Consider the following 16,041-nt stretch of genomic DNA (forward strand, 5'->3'; position numbering starts at 1 on the left):
GGTTGGGCCGTCATTAGTTGCTTTGGAAGCAATTCAGAATAATCCGGATCTAATGAGGATTTAGGGTTACCAAAACTAATGAGTTTCGTTAGTTTTACCATAATCACCCAGCGGGACCCCAGCCAGGGGCTCTGCCCCTTGGACCCCGCAAGGTCTGCCGCCCCTAGACCCAGCCAAAGGGGCGCTACCCCTTTGGAAACCTCAGAGACCCAGGGGCGCTGCCCTCGGACCCCGACTAGTCGTCGAACCGGCTTCTAGTTCGATCTTATACATGCGTGCACTCCGCACAACCCCGTACATATATTAGTGTACAAATTATGAAGCCCCTTAGCTCACATGTTAGTTCCAGTTACTTAAAGTGACATGGTGACACTAAAACCACCAACATTAATTGATGGGGAGATGTCGTAACATCGATAATGGGCAAATCAGGCAAATGAAGAAGGCAGTGAGGTTTAGTTTTTCTTCTGCCAACGATGGGAAAAAGAGAGCTCAGATTTCTTGGAGCTCCGAAAACCGATGACCACCCATCCGTTATGAACCACCATACCCGCCCCAGTTATCACGTCTCCGATCTTCATCACCACCGTTGGAAACCCTAGCTGCACCGCCTGTCCAAACTGTAGCGCCGCCGTGAGATGAGATCAGTCTCCATGAAACCCTAGCCGCCATGAACATCCCAGATATGTGTTTGAGGGAGTAGCAGATGAAGAACAATGAGATGAGGAATCACAGTTCGTCGGTAATATGTGTAATATAAGTATACTTGTGCAGTAAAATCACTAGGGAAAGGACTAGAATTTGTGTGAGGGAAGAAGGAATGTACCCATAAGGGTTGATTTTAGTTTTAGCTCCTAACTTGGTGGTAATTTGAAGTGGTATAAGTGCAACTAGTATTTAAAAGAAGTGGAAAGTGAAAAGAAGTAGTTTTGGTGTATACATGTTGCATTTTTCGAGTATTGCTACCTATTTAGGTATACATTTGAATTTTATGTTTCATTTTTTTGTTATACCCTTTTTCATATGATTATAAGGTCCATCCATGTCTTGTATCTACGTATAATACATGCATAGATTTAAGTATTTTCATGAATCGACTCCTTCATTACATAAACATGCTTGTACACATATTAATGAATTTATTTGCATATATAAAGTTATATACAAATAATAAGTTACATAAAACAATCCTTATTATTAGAATATACATTTATAATTGTGAGAATATCGTGCATTAGGTCTTATATGAAAATTTGTTTGCGGTCATCAACCGACAGACATCAACCTAATTTTTATAGTTGTTACAATCTCCCCAGTTAGAAGAATTCTGTCCCGAAATTCAACTGCTAGGTGAAACATCTTCGAAAAATTGGGGTTATTTCTTCCTTATTTGGTCTTCACGCTCCAAGTGAATTTTGGTCCCCTTTTAGAGTTCCAACACACTTTCACGATAAGAATGCGAATTTGTCTCAATTTCTTGATCTCACGCTCCATAATATCAACCGATTCTTCAACGAAATGCAGTTCGGTGTTTAACTGGATCTTGTCGAGAGGAATGACAAGTGTGTCGTCAGCCAGACACTTTTTGAAATTTGAGACATGAAATAGATCGTGTACTTTCTCCAGCTGAGGTAATTTGAGGCGGTAAGCCACAAGGCCAAATCTTTAAAGAATGTCAAAGGGCCTTATGTATCGTGGGTTTAGTTTACCCCTCTTTCCAAACATAATCATTCCTTTCTAAGGTGAAACCTTTAACATAACTCTGTCTCGCACCTGGAATTCCAAAGGCTTACGCCTTACGTCCGCATAATTTTCCTGACGACTACGTGTAGTTTTCAATCGCTCTTTGATTTTCACGATCTTCTTAGTCATCTCGTGGATTATTTCAGGTCCGGTCCATAGAGTATCTCCATAAAGTTTTCTGGCCAATTGAGTATCTCCAACCTCTGCCCAACATAATAGTGAACGACATTTCCTTTCGCATAAAGCCTCAAATGGTGCGACTTTTATGCTGGAGTGATAATTGTTGTTATAAGAAAACTCAATCAAGGGTAAATTGATATCCCATGAGTTTCCGAAATCTAATACACACGATCAGAGCATATCTTCTAGGGTTTTTGTGGTTCGTTTACTCTGACCATCATGGTGATAAGCCATACTCATGTCTAAACACGTAACCATGGACTTTTGTAGGGACTGCGAAAATCATGAGGTGAATCTACTATCTCTGTCAGAAATGATAGAGATTAGCACCCCCGTGAAGTTTGACGATTTTCTTAAGGTAGGTATAAGTCAGATTTTCAGCTTATCCGTCTCTTTGATTGGTAGTAAACGGGTGGACTTGGTCAATCTATCCACAACTACCAAAATAGTGTTAAAACCACTCAATTTTCTGGGCAGTTTAGTGATATAGTCCATAGTAATCATTTCCCATTCCCACTCTGGTATCTCCGGTTTTTGGATTAATCCTAAGGGCTTTTGATACTCGACCATGACCTTTGAGCAGGTCAAGCACTTGCTTATGTACGTAGCAATTTCTGCATTCATGTTCAGCCACCAATACCTCTTTAGATCCTGGTACATCTTGTCAGAGCCGGGATGGACATAATATCTTGTTTTGTGAGCATTGTCCATGACTATACTCCTGATTTCTCAGAACTTGGGTGTCCAAATTCGGTCCATGAAATATCGCGTCCCGTCATCCTTAAGCCCGAATTGTTTATCCATTCCTTACAGGGCTTCGTTTGTGATGTTTTCTTCTTTTACAACTTCGAGTTGAGCTTCTCGTATTTGTGTGCTTTGATTGGAATGAATGGTCATGGTTAGTGCACGTAGACGCCTAGGTTTCATATGTTGTTTATGACTCAGAGCGTTCGCCACTATGTTAGCCTTTCCTGGATGATAACGAATTTCATAGTCGTAATGATTTAGTAGTTCGACCCATCTTTGTTGTCTCATATTGAGTTCTTTTTGATCGAAGATATGTTGGAGGGTCTTTTAATCTATAAAAATTATACATTTGGTACCATACAAGTAGTGTCTCTAGATCTTTAGGTCGAATACCACAACTCCTAGCTCAAGGTCATGAGTAGTGTAGTTAACCTCGTGTATTTTAGTTATCGCGAAGCATAAGAAATCACCTTGCCTTTCTGCATTAGTACACAACCCAGTCCTTGATGAGATGCGTCACAGTAGACGACAAAATTTTCTGTTCCATTAGGGAATGACAGGATCGGTGCACTGCACAACATATGTTTTAATTTCTAGAATGCAGCTTCCTACTTGTCTTCTCAGTTAAACTTCACATCCTTATGTGTTAGTGTAGTGAGAGGTTTGGCTGTTTTGGAGAAATTTTCAATAAACCTCTGATAGTAGCCAACACAGCCTAGAAATTGGCGAACTTCAGTTGGTGTCCTTAGTGCCTCCCAATTGTTGATTGCTTCAATTTTGTGGGATCCATATGTATTCCTTTATTTCTAACGACATGCCCTAAGAAATGCACTTCTTTTATCCAAAATTCAAATTTGGAAAACTTGACATACAACTTCTCCTTTCTCAACAGTTCCAAAATTAATCGTAAATGTTGGTCGTGTTCCTCCTTTGTTTGTGAGTATATCAAGATGTCGTCAATGAATGAAATCACGAAGTTATCCAAGTAAGGCTTGTAAACTCGGTTCATGAGATCCATGAACACTACTGGGGCATTCGTTAGGCCAAAGGGCATCACAAGAAACTCATAGTGACCACACCGAGTTCTAAATGTGGTCTTTGGTATATATGCTTCCAATACCTTGAGTTGGTGATATCCAGACCTCAGGTCAATCTTGGAGTAGTAGCTACACCCTTGCAGCTGATCAAATCAATCATCGATTCTAGGGAGTGGGTATCGATTATTTATCGTCAAATTATTTAGTTCTCAATAATCGATACACATTCAGAATGATCCATCCTTCTTCTTGACGAACAGGACTGGGGCTCCCCACGGTGAGAAACTTGGTTTTATGAAACCCTTGTCCATAAGTTCCTGCAACTGGCTTGAAAGTTCTCGCATCTCGGAGGGATCCAATCTGTAGGGTGACTTAGCTAGTGGTGTGGCACTTGGGATTAGGTCGATTCTAAACTCGACATGCCGGTTTGGGGGTAATCCAGATAGATCCTTAGGAAAAGCACTGGGAAAATCACATACCTATGGTATGTCCTTTAATTCTTTTGTTTCACTCTTCGTATCCACTATGTGAGCCAGAAAGGCGTAACATTTCTTATGTAGATATTTCTGTGCCTTTGTGCAAGAAATGAGTTTAAGGTTTTTTCTAGACTTATCCCCGTAAATGGTCATGATTTCTCCGTTGCGTAAGGTTAATTGTACGACCTTCTCATAACACAAAATCTCAGTGTGGTGAGGAGCAAGCCAATCCATTCCTATGATAATTTCAAAACTTCCTATACGAATAGTCATGAGATCTATATGGAAAGTGTGGTGATTTAGGGTTAACAAGCAATCCCTAAGGATTTTAGTAATGCTTTCTATCTGGCGGTTTGCTACTTCTACTTCATATGTTGCTTCTAATTTACTAGAGTCGTTATTTAAAAGTTGTTGATGTAACGACTGAAAAATACAACCAATTTTCAATTTTTCAAAAACATCTCGACTCCATTAAATCTTTTACAAAAAGGTTTTCATTACAAAACATTTAACGTGTTCCCAGAATCACTATACTACGAAATCATGAGGAGTGGTACGATCACGCCTTCGCCTTGCCACAGTCTCCTGAAGAACCTGAAAAACATGAAACCACAACTGTAAGCCCGAAAGCTTAGTGAGATATCCCCAAAATACCAACCACAAATACCATACATGCATAACATGCCATAACATAACCGATCACAGAACAACCATGCACTTCGGGTCTACTGTGTGACTGGTCCGCCGCACCGGCCTACAGTCCACTTGGTCCACCCTCTGAGTCTATCCACATACATCGAGTCTGCAGTGTGATTGGTCCGCCCGCTCCCGGGCCTTCAATCCACCTGGTCCACTCTCTGAGTCTGCAGTATGACTGGTCCGCCCACACCGGGCCTTCAGTCTATCTGGTCCACTCTCCGAGCCTTCGGCAGGTCTGGTCCGCCCTTTCGGGGCCTACAGCCTATCCGGACCGCTCGCTGGGCCTTCGGGACAACCGGTCCGCCCTGGGTATCTTGGCCTTCAGCACACAGCAGGACCCGCCTCAACCCCACTCCAGTGCAAACAACCATGTGCACATATACATACAATCATATAGAAATTCACAGTCAACAAGCAGATCAAACAGATCACATAGCATATCATCATCCTAACCAGGATACCGACCTAATAGGTCACTAGCATAGCATCACCCTATCTCTCAGGATACCGATCTCAATCAGGTCTCTAACATATACCACCCTAGCTCTCAGGATGCAAACATATCACAACAATAGCATAACAACTACCCGGATCTCAATCCGATAAGGGCCGGCCTTGGTGCCGTAGACCCTGTTGATATAGTGAGGATAACTCACCTCGAAACTGCCGACTGAGCAGATAACTCAAGCTGCTCTGATCACTGATACGATCTCCACCACTGGTCAATCACCAATGCACTGAACTCAAAACGATAATCAACAATTACCAAAATACCCTTGGAAACCACTGGACAACCCTTGGTCCAAGACAAGGTCAAAGTCAACCCCTGACTGACCCTACTCGCCGAGTCAACCCGATGACTCGCCGAGTCCCCATACTCAGAACTTCCCTCAATCCGCGACCTAACTCGCCGAGTCAACCTGAGACTCACCGAGTCCAACAACTCTGAGTCCACTCGCACACAACTCACCGAGTCATCCCTTGACTCACCGATTCTCGACTCAACCAGAGAACATCGGGACTCTTCGACAAGACTCGGCGAGTCCAAGAACAGACTCGCCGAGTCTAAGGCTATCTTCAACCTACTCGCCGAGTTCCAGGCCATCTTCATCCGACTCGCCGAGTTGTTCTTCCAACTCGTCGAGTCCCAGCTCATCTTCAACCAACTCGTCGAGTACACCCATGTGACTTGCCGAGTACCACCGGTCTGAATCCATACAGAAGCACTCCAGGCCATGCAATTGATCCAAAACATAGATCTAGCTTCCTACAACCCTTTCCGAGCCTCTTGGCTCTACACCTGCAGAATTTCTTCCGCGACCTCGGCAGACATCCCAAACCGAATGAGCTTCCAACTCACTGCCGTAAGCATGTTGCTCGATAATCATCCTCGAATTACTCTAATCATAACTCTGCTCTGCCGCTTTCACTTCCGTGAACTTGCACTCCCTCTCGGAGTTACACACCTTTCTCTCTTCCTTTTCCAAGGAATCCACTTGGCCACATTGTCACTCCAACAAGTGCCACGGTGCTCGCCCAACGCTACACCACCCTTTTAGCGTATCCGCTATCCATCCAACTCACATGCTCTGACTCTCATCGCAGGGACTCTCAAGTTGCTGCACTATCTCCACTAATCAAGATCACTACCCGGGGCCAAACCTTCCAGTGCAATGACATTGCAACATACACAATCCATATCCTCACATTGATCCAACCATACCTGCAGAGTCTTCAGCATGACTGGAGCGCCTCACCAGGCCTTCAGTCCATCTGGACCACTCTCAGAACCTTCAGCCAATCTGGACCGCTCTCAGTGCCTTCAGTTTGACTGGACCGTTCTCCGAGCCTTCGACCTGACTGGTACGCCTATCGACCTTCAGTCTATCCGGACCGCTCAACTAGCATTCATCATTCCGAGCTATCACTCTCGGAAATCCTCTCATGCGTACTGTTCTAGCCCTCCAGGGGTTCAGAACTCTAACTCCATCATACATACTCGATCCCGGCCTGCTCCCAGGCCCTCCACAATCAAATGCCCTAGGTCTGTATCCCGCCCCGCATGCCCGACACTTACTCCTATCAGCCTATACTCTGGGCTGACAGAACACTTGCTGAATCCCAACAACTAAGCACTTTCTAATACTCATCAATCTCCCGGAGAATTCTCCAATTCTCCCCCACTTGGGCACTAACTATCAACCACCGGTCACCATCACCGACCTCCCAGAACGACTCTTGCATAAAGAAAACACTTACACACGGACTGCTTCCCCCAAGCATAAACAACCTCATCGAGATCTCACATCAACACCGATCAACCTGCTCGAAAGAAAACTCAGACTGCATCTAACCACTCCTCGGAAATCCGATGCTACCCGACCTTCAAACCCATGCCAGTTTCCCACTAAAACTCTCATGGAAGATAACTAACGAATTCCCAAAACAATAACCCATAACCAAAACCACAACCCGCAAAACGACGAATACCGCATCGAAAACCACACGAATATACTGGCACATATAAACAATACACCACAATAATCACAAGATAACAAGACATCAAGAAAGAAACATACCCGCAGCTGCTTCCGCCACTGCTCTCCTCCTCTGCCACCAGCTGATAAGCGCGACCCTGAGCCCTTGGGGGCTGCGCTCCACCCTGACCTCCACCTGTGATCCTCAAAGTGGCCAGTGCTGGAGCCTGCACCGATCCTGCAGCATATTGTGGACAGTTGACCCTCAAATGTCCAACCTGATGACAATGATAACAGATCCTCAAATCCCGAACTGGTGCTGACTGCCGACAATCCCTCGCATAATGCCCCTCCTTTCCGCACTTGCGGCATGCACCACCGGACCTACAAACTCCGGTGTGACTCCTCCCACACTTTCCACAAGTGTGGCTGCTCAGGTCCCCCACTCTAACATCAACGGTCTTGGACCGTTTCGGCACCGGCTGCTACTGCACCGGAGCCTGCCTCAGCTCACGTAACTGCAACTCAATCTCTAACTCACGCCGCCTAGCGGCCTCCTACAACTCCAACAATGTCCCGCACCTCTGCGCAGACACAAACTGCCTGATGTCCCTCTTGAGCATACTTAGATATCGGGACATCTGAGCCTGCTCCGAAGCGAACTCAGGGCAAAACATCGCCCTTTCGGTGAACATCCTGGTGATCTCAGTCACCGACTCCGAATCCTGCTTCAGCTCAAGGAACTCCTGAGCCAATCTCTCCCTCTCAACCTGCGGAACATAACGAGTGATGAACATTTCCCTGAACTGATCCCATGAAACCGCAGTCCTCTGCGTATCTGAATATGACCCCGTGGTCAATCTCCACCAATCCTTCGCCCCGAGCCTCAACAGGTTCAGAGCACATCTCACCCTCTGATCAGCAGGGCATGAACATGTGAAGAAACACCCCTCCACGTCTGATAACCATCTCATAGCGACGATCGGGTCCACAAATCCATCGAAGGTGGGAGGCTTCGTATTAGCGAAGTCCCGATACTGAAAGCCCCGACATGCTCCTCCCCCTGCCGCTGCTACAGTCGCTGTAGCCGCCGCGGCAGCCGTCTCAGTGAGAGCTGCATAGCGCTCATCAAAATACTCAACCATGGCGGTCTTGATCGACCCAAACAGCTCTGGAAACTCAGCCCGAAACAACTCAGCAATCTCATCACGCAGGATCTCACGAATCCTCGCATCCAACTCGCTCGTGCTCATCTGACCGATAACCTCGGGCGGCAACGATTCGCCCGGAACTCTCTCTCCAGCTCCCGATCCTGACCCGGATCCACTCTCATCATGCCTCAGAATCTCCATACTGAAAAACACCACACAAACTCTCAGACTCTTCCCACAAACCTGGGATCCAACTCTCTCAACCCAACCCTGGAGATCATGGTTTCCCTGATACACGTATGGGTCCTGTGCTTTCAATAGTACGGGCCCTTACTACCTTCTACACCTACCCATATTTGGATGAAGTACTACCACAACACCCTAGAGAAACATGCATAACAACGCTCAACCCTCACCACTAGAGGAACACTAAGAATCTCCCATAAGGAACCCTAGGCTACAGGCATCACAAATCAGGCAACATTATCATGAATTCCTGAAGATCCCTAGCCTAACTCTAGCATGCTGTTCTATCAAAGCTGAAAAACAAGTAACATGTATGGTATTTTGGGGTTACTTACTGGCTCCGACTGATCGTACCTCCGTGTCCTCCCTTAATCATTTTGAAAACCATTTTAAATACTCTTTTGAAAACTCTCCTCAATTTGAGACTGGAGTCACACGAATGTTCCTCCAATTCACTCAAACCAAGGCTTTGATACCAACTTGTAACGACCGAAAAATACAACCAATTTTAAATTTTTCAAAAACATCTCGACTCCATTAAATCTTTTACAAAAAGGTTTTCATTACAAAACATTTAACGTGTTCCCAGAATCACTATACTACGAAATCATGAGAAGCGGTACGATCACGCCTTCGCCTTGCCACAGTCTCCTGAAGAACCTGAAAAACATGAAACCACAACTGTAAGCCCGAAAACTTAGTGAGATATCCCCAAAATACCAACCACAAATACCATACACGGATAACATGCCATAACATAACCGATCACAGAACAGCCATGCACTTCGGGTCTACTGTGTGACTGGTCCGCCGCACCGGCCTACAGTCCACCTGGTCCACCCTCTGAGTCTATCCACATACATCGAGTCTGTAGTGTGATTGGTCCGCCCGCTCCCGGGCCTTCAATCCACCTGGTCCACTCTCTGAGTCTGCAGTATGACTGGTCCGCCCGCACCGAGCCTTCAGTCTATCTGGTCCACTCTCCGAGCCTTCGGCAGGTCTGGTCCGCCCTTTCGGGGCCTACAGCCTATCCGGACCGCTCGCTGGGCCTTCGGGACAACCGGTCCGCCCTGGGTATCTTGGCCTTCAGCACACAGCAGGACCCGCCTCAACCCCACTCCAGTCCAAACAACCATGTGCACATATACATACAATCATATAGAAATTCACAGTCAACAAGCAGATCAAACAGATCACATAGCATATCATCATCCTAACCAGGATACCGACCTAATAGGTCACTAGCATAGCATCACCCTATCTCTCAGGATACCGATCTCAATCAGGTCTCTAACATATACCACCCTAGCTCTCAGGATGCAAACATATCACAACAATAAGATAACAACTACCTAGATCTCAATCCGATAAGGGCCGGCCTTGGTGCCGTAGACCCTGTTGATATAGTGAGGATAACTCACCTCGAAACTGCCGACTGAGCAGATAACTCAAGCTGCTCTGATCACTGATACGATCTCCACCACTGGTCAATCACCAATGCACTGAACTCAAAACAATAATCAACAATTACCAAAATACCCTTGGAAACCACTGGACAACCGTTGGTCCAAGACAAGGTCAAAGTCAACCCCTGACTGACCCTACTCGCCGAGTCAACCCGATGACTCGCCGAGTCCCCATACTCAGAACTTCCCTCAATCCGCGACCTAACTCGCCGAGTCAACCTGAGACTCACCGAGTCCAACAACTCTGAGTCCACTCGCACACAACTCACCGAGTCATCCCTTGACTCACCGATTCTCGACTCAACCAGAGAACATCGGGACTCTTCGACAAGACTCGGCGAGTCCAAGAACAGACTCGCCGAGTCTAAGGCTATCTTCAACCTACTCGCCGAGTTGTTCATACAACTCGCCGAGTTCCAGGCCATCTTCATCCGACTCGCCGAGTTGTTCTTCCAACTCGTCGAGTCCCAGCTCATCTTCAACCAACTCGTCGAGTACACCCATGTGACTCGCCGAGTACCACCGGTTTGAATCCATACAGAAGCACCCTAGGCCATCCAATTGATCCAAAACATAGATCTAGCTTCCTACAACCCATTCATCACGTAAAGTTGCAAACATTACGTGAATCCTACGAGATATAGGGTTTTTGCACTTTGGGTTAGGGTTTGGGACATGAAGGCTTCACTAAACACTCCGACATAGGGACTTTCATGCTCTCTGATTCTTCTCCATCTCAGATCTGAGGTAGCAACCTCAGATCTAACCTCTACACTCCAATATAGCCCAAGATAAGCTTCCCTCAAACCCCAAAATGAAGAAACAAGATAACAACATCCTAAGAACGAGATATTACCTCAGAAGAACGCCCCAATTGCAAGGAAACTCGAATCCAAGCAAAGCCCCTTGCTCCATACCTTCAAACCCCCAAACTTTCTTCAACAAATACTTCTCCAAGCTCCAATCCACTCAACAATGGTGCCTCTCCGTGATTTAGGGTTTCTGGGACTCAAAGGGGGAATAAAGAGGCTGGGGAGGAAACATAATGCTCTTTATATAGGGCTCAACTCCGAGAATTAGGGTTTTTCTCCACTTAGCGCCTACTCGCCGAGTCGGCTACTTAACACGCGACCAAGTCGCGACTCTACTCGCTGAGTCCAGCCATGAACTCGCCGAGTCACTCTTTCCCAATTAACACTTTTAGCCCTTCAACCCTACTCTTGCTAATTCAGGATGTTACAGTTGAAAAGACGAAGTTATAAAAATTTTATCGGCACGAGAGTCAAAAGTATTGTAGCATACAAGTTACTATTAAGGAACGTACCAGACACCACAGACAGATCCTGAATAGCGTCCCTGTTCCCTATCACAAATGCTCTCCCACGAGCATTTCCACCTTTGTTCTTCATTTTCGAGCAGTTTCGTGCGAGGTGAGATTTCTCTCCACACTCATAACATACTCTTTTTTCCCCATTGCCAGATCTGGTTCCAAAAAATTTTGATTTCCTTCTTTGCTCGTAAAGTTCCTACAGAAGTTTATAGTATGCTCTTCCTGTTGCACCGGGTGCAATGGTAACACTCTCCAAGGTGGTTTCTATCACAAATGTTACACTTTGTGTATTTGTTTACATGGTTCCTTTGTGGTACAAGTATTGTTGTTACTGTTGGAGTTGTCGTATAGACCTTCTTGGTTTCTTGTATGGAACTGGTTTTCCTTTAGAATTTTTTTTCTTGCTTGGTTCAGACTTTGGGGTTTCAACTCTGGCTTATATGTTTCCCTGACTGACTCCATTGTTATTCAGTCGTTTGGCCATATTCTTAATGCTCTCAAAGATTGTAGGTCTTAAAGACATGACCATACCCTTAATATTGAGAGACATGCCCCAAATATAGCGTTCAATATTCACATGTTTTAGGGTTAGCAACAATGGGCACTATAGAACAAGGTCATTTAATCTGGTTGTGTAGGCTTTAATGTCTGAGCCTTTCATCTTTAGGTTCTATAGCTCATTTTCCAGATTTTGAATTTCGTCTTTGGGACAGTACTCTTCTATCAGCAAGGTTTTCATTTCTCCCCAAGACAGGGAGTTGGAAGGGATGATGCCCAGTGTCTTAACTTGTTCATTCGACCAAGACAGTGCTGCATCCATGAAAGTACAAGCAGCAAAGCGCACCTTGCTATCTTCAGCGTAGTAACTGATCTGAAATACAGGCTCCATCCTTTCGAACCACCTGGTAAGACCGATTACACCTTCATTTCCCTAACAGTACTTGGGCTTGCAGTTCATGAAGTCCTTATAAGTGCAAACCCTTCAAGCTTCCCTTAGGTTAATGTTTGAACTACTTCCTAGCCTAGTCTAGAGTTCTTCAATTTCTACGATGGGAGTTCTTGCGTTTGCGCTCCATGTGTTTGCCATAGCAATCACAAGGCGGTTTGAGATTGGTTGCTCCAATTCCGCTGTTGTTTGAGGGATTCCTGCCTTAGGAGGTGTTGATGGTGGTGGTGCATCGCTAGTGGGCGTTTCAATAACCTGAATTTCTGTTGGCCTCATGTTGGGTCAGCCTCTCTTGGGTCGAGATGTCGTGGGTGGAACGGTTGCTTCCAACCTTGCGGATTGGGGTCGCTTTTTCAACCGTTCGCTCTTCTTTCTTGGTGGCATGGTGTTGATCTATTTGATCATTTCGATTGTAAGTGTTCCATGTTCATATTTTCAATTATTTACAATAGGTTACAATTATTTTCGAAATGCAATCAAACAATTGGCACAATAATACAACACAAAATATAATAATAATATATGCTTCATTATATTCACATAACCGTTCTAGTGGTTTACATTCATTTGCATTACAACAAAATAAGTACATGCTAAGGACGACAACTTTAACATGTCTACAACAATTCAATAACATGAAAATTTGCAAGACTTCAAAGAATCCCTGCTATCCCTTCCCCCTTACCTCGTAATTTATATTATCTGAGGGTCACTAAGCGACCTATTTTCCTATTACATATCCGAATCTTTATATCAAAATTGGCAATCACCCATGACTTGCCCAAAAGCCTTCACTAACCGACCTTCGCTTCAAACCAGACTATCCCAAACCAAAGTTGCGGGACAACACATGCAAGATCGCTTGGATCTGTTCCTCCACAGTCCCTAGATGTTCCGCCACTCCTCTAGCTCCAGCGTCCGCCTCGACGGCCCATTCTAGAGCCACCTAGATCTGTCACTTAGTCTCCATCCTACGAATCTCCTCAGTAACCATAAAGTCATACATAAACTGAGTTCTGGGTCAATCTCTCTTCATGTCCTCTTGGTCTCGTCGCCCCTGAGCTCTCATCTCCTCTATCTGTCTGGCTCGTAGGACATTGTTGCCTCCGATAGTATACATCTCGTCGCCCATGGACTCGACCTTGTGGCCCAGCTGCATGGTATGGTTAAATAAGAGCGACAAAATATCCTCCTCGGTGGTGGTTGGGGGTTTTGTCCCCGAACATTGCCCTACCTCAAACTGATGGGTCCCCCCTGATCTCTGGCCCATTCATTCACTACATCAGCTATCCAAGCGGGATCATCGATCCTCCTCTCTTATGTTTCACGAGAGACTTGGGGCACAAGGTTCCATGTAGGTTTGACAGGGGCAATGTGGTATGGGTGAAAGTTCCCTGTGAGACTCTGAAATCTGGGAACTCGCATCCTAGGTTTCTTCTTAATGCCTCCACACATGGAAATGGTCTTATGTGCGTGTTTCCGATTACGAGGTATCCTTGAGCCCAGGTAGTAAGAGATAGGTGGTCGTGACGCAACAGGTTCTGCTTTTATAAGGGTCACATCCCCTACAGACTCGTATGCTTCAGACTTCATTTCTTCTTCGGGTTCATGTTCCATCTCCTCTGGATCCTCTCTAGGGTCCTCGTCAGGATCCTGTTCCATCTCCTCTGGATCCTCGCTAGGGTCCTCCTCGGGCTCGCTATCATCAATCAGTATCAGCATCCTCTCGACATGTGGAGTAGGGAAATACGGATCCCCCGACAGATGGTATGGCGAGTCCACCTCTTGCTCGTTCTCATTCCACTCTTGGCAATTCCTCCTATAAAGAAATTTATTTGTCGTTAGTATTATATATATATATATATATATATATATATATATATATATATATATATATATATATATATATATATATATATATATATATATATATATATATATATATATATATATATATATATATATATATATATATATATATATATATATTACAGATATTTTACATAGATTTAAGTGTTTTATAAGTTAATTTTTCATTCTATTTACATTTTCCCAATCGTTTAACAAATCAACTAATTCAATTAGTTTCAATAGTGCATAGAATTTTACCATAATAAAACTTAGGTGCACAACTAGGTTCAATTGTGGTACGACCTATGTACTAGAGAACCTAATTGATTATTCACCTTTAAAATTTTGTATTATTTCTCTAGATTTTTAATTTGTTTATATATTAATAATTTATACATATTACTTGTAGGTTTATAGGAATAATCCTGATTATAGAATCGTAATTCTAGGGAGAGAATCTATGCATACTACATTGTATACTTATAGGGGTAAGTCCATTAGCAAGATGATATAGGTTTAGGAATACCTAGACCTATTAGATTATGTCCTTAGACTGTAGTTGTGATCTTTTAAGGAAAGTACTAATTCACTATAATCGTTAGCTCTGATACCAATCTATCACACCCTAACCAATGACGGAAACGTCGGGGTTGAGACTCAACATATTGAATCACAGTAAACAACATATATTGAAATAATACCAATATTTATATAACTCCATTGTTTAATAAATCCATAAGCGTTATACGCGAAATATAAGTTCCTGCAAGGCACAAAAGAGACAAAAGGCTACCATAGAGCCGACTATTTATTTTCGAAACCAAATCCTTCATTCTCACACCGGGTAGGTGTTCTTCAGGCCACTTTGAATACCCAGAGATACATACATTTTGAAAAGACTAAATTGCACAAATGGTCCCTATGGTTTGCTCAAAATTGCCACTTTGGTTCAAAAAAGTTTGGACTACCACCAGAGGTCCAAACTTTTCATTTTATTGCGGGTTTGGTCTGATTTGGTTTGACCTTTTTTATAAAGATGATTTTGCCCCTTGTTATTTAAATTTTCAATTTTCTTTTATTACAACAATTAAAAAAATAAAAAGTAAAAATAAAAATAAAATATTCTCTCTCTCTCTCTCTCTCTCTCTCTCTCTCTCTCTCCCTCCTAAAATCTACAACCCCATCTTCCATTCTCATATAAACGCCGATGCACCACCATTTGTCGGAAGATATGAACGCTAACATACCACCGTCAACCACTGTCGTCACTACTGTCAGCCATTATTCTCTCCGGCACCACTACTTTCTCAGTCGATCTATTTTTCTCTCTTATCTTCCGGATCTGTTTCATCTTTTACACACATTTATCAGTAACCAATACAACCACTTGCAAACATAACAACTACCGCCACCACTGGTCAACACCTACATCAGTAAAACCATGTCGTCATCCTAGATCCGACAGTAACACCATTTTTCTTCTCTTTATCTCTCACACATCTAAGTTGTAGCGCTATCTATCTAACATATATGATAATAGGGAGGTGGTAAGACGAATAGAAGATCGAAGACCAATCAGCAGATCAAAAGTTGATCATCTGCACAAATCTGAGGCCAAGCGCCTTCTTCACCGCTAATGCCCTTTTCCTTTCACCGGAAGATCGAATTTGAACAACAACAAGTATGTTTCAT

The sequence above is a fragment of the Lactuca sativa genome, chromosome 7 (assembly GCF_002870075.4).
Source record: "Lactuca sativa cultivar Salinas chromosome 7, Lsat_Salinas_v11, whole genome shotgun sequence".
Lineage (NCBI taxonomy): Eukaryota > Viridiplantae > Streptophyta > Magnoliopsida > Asterales > Asteraceae > Lactuca > Lactuca sativa.